This window comes from Microtus ochrogaster, chromosome 8 (assembly GCF_000317375.1).
Source record: "Microtus ochrogaster isolate Prairie Vole_2 chromosome 8, MicOch1.0, whole genome shotgun sequence".
Lineage (NCBI taxonomy): Eukaryota > Metazoa > Chordata > Mammalia > Rodentia > Cricetidae > Microtus > Microtus ochrogaster.
In genome coordinates this window covers 64,850,609-64,859,014 of record NC_022015.1, presented here as the reverse complement: position 1 = coordinate 64,859,014, position 8,406 = coordinate 64,850,609, and positions in this window count along the sequence as shown.

Sequence of the window (8,406 nt, the reverse complement as noted above, 5' to 3'; positions counted from 1 at the left end):
GAGAGAGAAATAAAAATTCTTATAAAAAAGATTTAACTTGAGGAGGTGCTGGGGAGATCATTCAGTTGAAGTGCTTGCTGATCTAGAATGAGGACCTGAGTTCAGATTCCCAATAGCCATGAAAACAAAAGGTGGGCACGGTAGTGCAGTGTCTGTAATCCCAGCGCTGGGGAAGTGGAGTCAAAGGATCCTTGGAGCACCTCAGCTACTCAGTGAGCTCCAGGTTCAGCTAGAAACCCGGTCTCAATAAACAAGGTGGACAGCAATGGAAAAGATACCTGATGCCGACTTCTGACTTCCACATGTACATGCTCACATATGTTTATACACACACAGAACACACAGAGACATACACCATGCACAAACACACACAGACACCCTTCCACACTACAACCCCCATGACACACAGACACCCCCCCCCCACTCACACACACATGACACACAGACACACCACACACACACACCCATGACACACCACACACACACACACACACACACACACACACACACACACAAGATTTAACATGGAGGAATGGCTCCAGCATTTTTGTTTGCTTGCTTTGACTTTTGAGATAGGGTCTCACGTAGCCCAGGACGTCTTCAAACTCACTATGTGGCCAAGGATAACACTGAACACTTCATCTTCCTCCTTCCAAATGCTGAGATTGCAGGCATGGGCTACCATGCCTGGCTCCTTCGTGTTTTTTTTTTTTTTTTTTTGTGTGTGTGTGTTTGTTTGTTTGCTTGATTGTTTTCCCAAATAGGTGATAAATGGAGGCCCAGACATTAAAACATGCTTGAAATAAAAAAATGTTCTCACTATTCTGTTCTGAAAAAAGAAGTTTAATTTACTAAGGGAAGGGTTCCATTGCGTTCTAAATTTATGAACCTTTCTTATTTTGAAATAATTTTTTCATTCAATATATTCTTTCCGACCAGTTTCCTCTCCTTCGTCTCCTTTCAATTCCTCCCTACTTCCCCACCCATCCAACCCAAGCCTCCCTTTTCTCTCTCTTTTTTTTTTAAACAGAAACACACCAATAAAAGCAAAACAGAGCAGAATAGAGCAAGAAACAAACAGAAAAAGAAAAGAACAAATAAAGAAGCAAAAGACAAAGCGTGAAAAGCACATACACAGGCAGAGACATGTGCCCACACAGAAAATCCATAAAAACACGAAAGCAGAAACCATAGTATATAAGCAAAATACCAGCACGGTTCAAAAAAATGCCTAGGCAAAGCAACATGAGACAAAAATTCCCCTATAATACCAGTGAGTTCCTTTTGTGTTGGCCACCTACACCTATAGCCCTTGAGTGTCAACTGTATACCCACAGTCTACCCATTTGGTGTGACTCCATTGGAGAAACTAATTTTTCCTTTGCAAGTGGCTGTCAATTGGAGGTCGTTTCCTGTTTAGGGATGGAAGATGATGTCTACTTCCCCCTTCACTGCTGGGACCCTGTCTCAGACCAGTGCGAGACCAGAGCATGCTGCCACCGTCTCTATGAGCACACATGTGCGCCAGTCCTGCTGTGTCTGGAAGGTTCCTTTTCCTCGGTATCTTCCCTCCCCACTTGTTCTTAGGATTTTTCTGTCTCCTTTTCCGCAGGATTCGCTGAGATTTGGAGGCATTCCATTTAGGACTGAGTGCTCCAAGGTCTCTCATTCTCTGCACTGCCCAGTTGTGGGTCTCTTAGCTCCCATCTATTTCAGGAGAAAGCTTCTCTGATGACGGTTGAACAAGACACTGATCACATTTGCCTTTTAAATTCATCTTACTTCATCGCCAAGCAAAAATGCTGTAAAATGGGAACAAACCATATACCTTCCTGAGAGTTCCAAAGTTCTGTGAAAAGTCAGTCCTTCAGCAAGAGAAAGGAGACTGTTCCTCGGCAATAAGTCCCAAGTTCTTCAATTTTTCCAGAAGCTGTTGGGAGTTGTGTTCTGAACAAATCCTGCCATTAGTGGACAGGGATTGATCCCAAACTCAGAACAGTTCTCACATATAAGGTTCTGTTGTCTCCAGGCCTTCTGACCACACCCCCTTTTGCCTAGTGAGAGGTTGCCCACTACCAGGTGGGCATCACTCCCGCCACCAGAAGAGAAGTACATCCATTTTAATAACAAATTATTAAAATGAACCTAATTGTATACTAAAAGATAATGTATTATTATCAGGTTGAATGAATTCTAAGTGTTGTCAGACTTGAGGGTCACAACCTGTGCTCCAAGTCAGGCCTGCCCACCCCTCTTTAATAAGTCGATTGAAAGAGCCAAAAATTAAAAGTGAAAAGGAGAAATAGGAGGTTTAGTCAACTGGCCACATTGGGATGAGGAACAAAGAGATCCAGAAAAGCCCTCAAGTCAATTTATTTTTGGTTTTTTTCGAGACAGTGTTTCTCCGTAGCTTTTGTTGGTTCCTGTCCTGGAACTAGCTCTTCTAGACCAGGCTGGCCTCGAACTCACGGAGATTCGCCTGCCTCTGCCTCCTGAGTGCTAGGATTAAAGGCGTGTGCCACCACGGCCCGGATCAAGTCAACTTTTAAAGTCCTGAAGTGAGAGCAAAGTTAAAATAGAAGACCAAGGATGTGCAGATCCAAGGAGTTCTGGCCAAGGTGTGTCCCACACACCAGTGACCCAGTTAGGTAAGGTGGCCTGAAAGGTTGGAACTGTGTGAGATCTCTTTGGGGAACACAGGTTCCCCCTCTGGCTGGAGTCCTCTACTTCTCAGTGTGAGGGTGCTAGGGAAATCCCCATTACTTTGGGGTCCACTATTTCCCTAGTTTGCTAGTCAGGCTAGGGATTACTTCATTTCTGACAAACCGGTTATGCAAGCATTTTAGGAATGAGTTTGACATTAGAACTTTGATCACCGCAATTTACCTTCCCAGCAGACCGAAGGAATAAATAAATAAAGTAGTCAATTAGGACCTCTGGGTAAGATGGTGGCCTGTACACTGCTTCCCTGTGAAAGGCTAAGAAAAAGAATCTTCCAAAGATGGAGAGAAGGAGTTTGGAAATCCACAGAGGGAGTGGCACGGAGGTGGAGGGCAGAGAAACCGAAGGGCACAGAAAGAAGAAAAGCCAAGAACCGCTCCTGTCACTTGGTTCCCTGGAGTCATGAAGGGAAGAAGAAGCCTCCATCCAAAAGAGAAGTCAGTGGTCCTGATGAGAAGAGACTGGAGGTCCTACTTACAAGCCCACAACTCTCATGAGCCACAGATCCAGTTGTGGATTGTGCTGAGAAAGCAACTTCTCACTCCTCGGATGAAATGACCAACAGTGAAGAATTCTCTCAGTTTAGACGCTATGTCTGACCATCTTGGAAGGAAACCCACGTCTAAAATGGAACTACTCCTGGAGTAAGATAGCAAGGGACAACCACAGGTCAGAGAGCTTGGATTCAATGTGCCAAAGCCCCAGGATGAGAGATAGTCTATAGATGGTACTGTGGGAGACAGTAAGGGCCAGACACTGACAAGGCTTGATTTAGGCACTGAACAGGCTTCACTATGGAGTGGGATAGCCCTGAGCCTGAGGTCAGTGGATAGTTCAACCTGTGGAGCCATCTAGATGCCATAAAGCTCACTGTTGTTTTCAAAAAGTCTGGTCAGCTGAAACAAACAATACTGTGTATATATCAAATAATTACATAAATACCTTCCATGTAAATGTCTTCGGCTCACTAGTATAAAGGTTTAGACTAGTTGATTGTGCTGAGGCTCTAGAACCATTAGAGGAAGAGCAAATGCTTTCAGATGCAGGCACAGGCAGACATTCTGAGCAGAACTCCAGTGATTCCGGAAGTAATGCCAACCATTGGCGAACATGAACTTAAAAAATCTTCTGCATAGCAAAGGAAACAACTGAGTGAAGAGACAGCCTGAGGAATGGGAGGAAATCATCTGTACATCTGGTAGAGGATTAATCCACAACACATGAAGCCTTAAAAAAAGAAACTAAGCAAACCAAGCAACCCAATCAAGGAATGGAATGACAGAATGAAGAAATAGTTTTCAAAAGACAAGACCCAAGTGATTAAGAAACACGAAAGTGTGTTCAAGCTCACTAGTAATCAAAGAAATGCATGGTAAACCACCCCGAGTGTCCATCTTTCCCTAGTCAGAATGGCGGTCATCGAGAGAGCGGACAACAAATGCTGGCGAGGGTGCACACGAAGGGAACTCTTGCACACTGGTGCACTAGCACAGCCACCGGAAAAACCAGTGTGGCGGTTCGCCCCGCCCCCACCAAATCCCTAAAAGTCAATCTTCTGTACGGCACAGGTGTATCACTTCTGGGTAGTTACCCAAAGGGCTTCAGGCCAACATATCACACAGGTGATTAACGTCCACCACAGCACTATTCCAGATAGGCAAGTTATGGAACAAACCTAGGTGTCAAAATAGAGGAGCAGATAAAGGAAATGTGGGTATATACACAATGGAACGCTTGCCAGCCACAAAGAAGAACATGTATTATTTACAGGGAAATGGATGCAGTTGGGGATAACTATATTAAGTGAACTAAGCCAGTCTCAGAATGACAGGTATCATGTGCCCTCTGATATGTGGTTCCTAGAATTCATATAGAAATGCAGAATAATGTCCACATACATTACACAGACGTGAAAGCAAAGCTGTCTAGGGGAGGAAAGGAGAGTGTCGGGAGTGAAGACGTGAGAGACAAGAAGGTGAGATGCCTATGGAGAAGCCGCTCAAGGTATGATATATAGTTGTATAAATACGTCCTTATGTAACAGTACCAGGTACAGTGGATGTACAATGTGGGAATTTAAATACAAATCCAGCTATCTGTTGTCTCCAGAAACAACCCTGACAGTAAAAAGACACCCAGAGACTGAGAGGCAAAAGATAGGAGTCAACGTATTGAGCAAGCAGAAGCCCCAAAGAAGCTGATACAGCTGTTCTGATATCTCAAGCCAGTCAGAGGAGATAAGGAAGGGTCACCACATAGCAATAAAGAGGACAATTCACCAAGAAGCTAGATATTTCCCCGACTTCATAAGACATACGCTATGTTTAGCTTCTGTACTCCAGTCTCATCTTTAGGTCTCCCAAACTAAAAATCAACAAAGAAGTGGCAGAATTAAACTGTATCACAGACCAAATGGACTTAACAGATGTGTACATAATACTCCATCCAACAGATACAGAATACATAACATATTCTTTTTAGAAGACCATAGCAGCCTTTCAACGATAGGTCACATTTTAGATGATTAAGCCACTCTTTAAAGATTGATTTTATTTTTTATGTATAGGAATGTTTTGCTTGTATGTATGTATTTATGCCACATGTATGTATGGTGTCCATGGATCCAAAGAGGGCATTGCAGGCTCCTAAAAGAGTTCTGTTGCTTTATCATAAAATCTGGTCTGGTAAAAACTAACAGTCTCCAGAGCCTATTTTAACCCCACCCATTCTCAAGCATATTTTACAGGTCACTCCTAGTGTCTGGGCCAAGACCAACTTACAAAGGGCCATCCAGACAACTCCAACACCTGCACCAACTCCTGGGACTTCACCATTGGTACCAATTTTCCTGGCTCAAAGGGACACCTACCAACTAAGATCTGGTTTTAAAGGGCCTATCTGTACTCAGTTCTCACCTATTCACCTGTGTCTCTCCTGTACAACCAGGGCACTTCTCTGTCCCATTCTTTCTGGCAGTTAACGCCCCTTCCCATGGCTACCCCATTCATAGGGCCAATAATAACAATATATTTTTCTCCTAGCCACCTTTTCATCTCCCTCAAGGAAAAGCTGCCTGAGGTCTCCAAGATGACAGTCAACCGAGTGCCTCTCCAGCCACACCTCTCGCTGAACGTGAGCCCACCAACTCCCAGCTCTTTCCTCTCTCGTATTGCCCCATGCCTGCAGGAAGTAGCCAGACTTGAGCAGGCACCCCTTTATCCAAAAAGAGTCTAAAATGTTTGGTTAAAAATGTCACCTCAGCTCCTAACATCCTTATCCAAAAAAGTCTGGAATGTTTGTTTGGGGAGCTTCACCCTAGCCCCGTGACATCCATCTTGAAATGTTGGGTGAAAGGTTCCATTTTAAAGCTCCCTCCCCTGGGAGTTGCCTCAATTCAAACTCCAGCTCCGAGAAAGCCTGCCAAATAGTGACCCTTCCCCAAGGAGGGTCAAGAAGCCTGCCAAATGGTGACTCCTCCCCAGGGAGGGTCAAGGCCACTCCCACAGGCTATTTAAACCCGTCCCCCAGAGAATGAACACATGTTCTCCCAGTTTCTCATGGTCTTTCAGTTCTCTGTTCCCCTCTCCGTGTTTTCCCAGGGGTCCACCTGGGAGTGCTGCCATCTGTTAAGCCTGGGCTCTTTTCTAATTTGGTCTGATCTGGTTTGATTGGAATTATTGTGTCGGCAGAGAGGTTTGACACTCTCTGCACCCCAAATCCTGCCTAGCTGGTGGTCATTCAGCTTTTTATTAAACCAGTCCGAGTGACACATATTCACAGTGTACAAATATTATTTCCACAACAGTCTGAAAAAAGAATGTTTGTTAAAAAGCAAAGTAAAAGTCTTAGGAAGGGGATTACGACTTGACTGGTTATGGATCCTGGTATTCCAGATGTAGCCCCCCCCCCCCTTCCCAGGAGATGATTTGGGATGTAGAGGCTCTTACTTAGACCTTAGGGAAGATCGGAAGTATGGTGTAGCCCTTTGGTTGTAGAGCAGAGACTGCTGGCCCAGGCGGTTTGGATCTCTGATAACTACTGTAGCCTCAGACCTTCATTTCCTTGTCAATGCCCTGATTGTACTGATAGTGTCAACCTCTTCCTCGTGTGCAATCTCACACAGGAATCCCTGGAGTCAACACAGTCAGGGCAGGGTGAGGCGGTGAGTGTATAAATTAGTCTTCTATGACCATTCCACAGTGTATACATCTACCCTGTAAATTGTATTCTGTAAATATATACTCTTACTGTGTGTTGATTACAAGTTTAAAAATGAATGTATAAACGTAACAAAGGTTGTTTTTATTTTTTATTTAGTTTTTGATTGTTGCTGTTATTCAAAGTTTGTAGCCCTGATTGGCTTTGAACTAGCTATGTAGACCAGGCTGATCTTGAACTCACAGAGACCCACCTGCTTCTACCTCCTATGTGCTGAGGATTAAAGGTGTGTTTACCATGCTGGGCCATAGTTGATTTTTTTTTTTAGTAGTGCTTGGACCTTCTAATTATAATGCTAAGAACTTTTGGGGTGTGGATACAGAGTTCCAGTGCCTCACCCTGTGTATGAGCCTCGTGGGTAGGGGCTCAGAGGACTCTGAAAGGGTGGGGGGCAGGAATCAGGTGGAGAGAACATATGGCAAAGGGCTGCGTGAGTATTCATAGACCCCAGCTGCGGCGCTGGAAGAGGGACTAGCTGGCGGCTGGAGGGCTCGTTGTTTATTTATAGAAATACCATGAGGAATGGAGAAGGGGAGGAAACACAATGAATGGGCTTCTGTGAAGCTGGGGAGCACAGGTTCAGCTTTTCTTATTTTTTTTTTTATTTTTATTTTTTTTTATTTTTTTCTGGCTTCCATTTAACACACACTACAATCCATCTTCCTTGTCCCTTTCTTCATCCTCATACCTCCTAGCTGCCTCAGTGTCACCTCCTGCTGCCAGCGCTGTCTGGATCATTTCTCTGACCTTGACTATCACTCCGATTCTCCTGGGTATAGGCTCACCCGAGCAGAGCCAAATCCTGGCAGAGGCCTCACCGAAGTAATCCACAGTGAAAGTTTGTTCTCTTCAGAGGGCGAAGCGGGCTAAGGAGAAAGGGTGGGGGTGTGGCACCCCTGCCCCGCCTCTGTCCCCCCCCCCCCCCAGCTCAGTTCCACTTCTATCAAAAAGTCTCTTTGGACCTTCCCTGGATCACCTCCATCCTTAAAACGGGAAACACAGCGCTGGGACTTGCTTTCTTGCCAATGAAAAGAAGGACATGCTGCAGTGTGTTTTAAATGTCTTTGGCAAGCGTGGACGCGTGGAGGGGAAAGGAGGTGACTTACCCTTACTGCTGCGTACTTCGGAATTTGGCCCACAGGGACTTTCTCTATGAACCTTGAAGGGCAACGCGTCAACCTGGCGCTAGAGTATGAACCATTCTCGGGATCTTTATGAACTCGTTTGTAGTTTACAGGATGGTCTGGGTCTGCTAAAGAGGTCTCAGGCAAGACCTCTGCTCTGCCCGCTGTTTGTGCCCAGGACAGTGGTAAATAAAAAAAGGGAAAAGCCAAAGTCGCTGCAACAAACAACCTTTAAGAAGTGGACTGGGGCCGGGCAGTGGTGGCGCACGCCTTTAATCCCAGCACTCGGGAGGCAGAGGCAGGCGGATCTCTGTGAGTTCGAGACCAGCCTGGTCTACAAGAG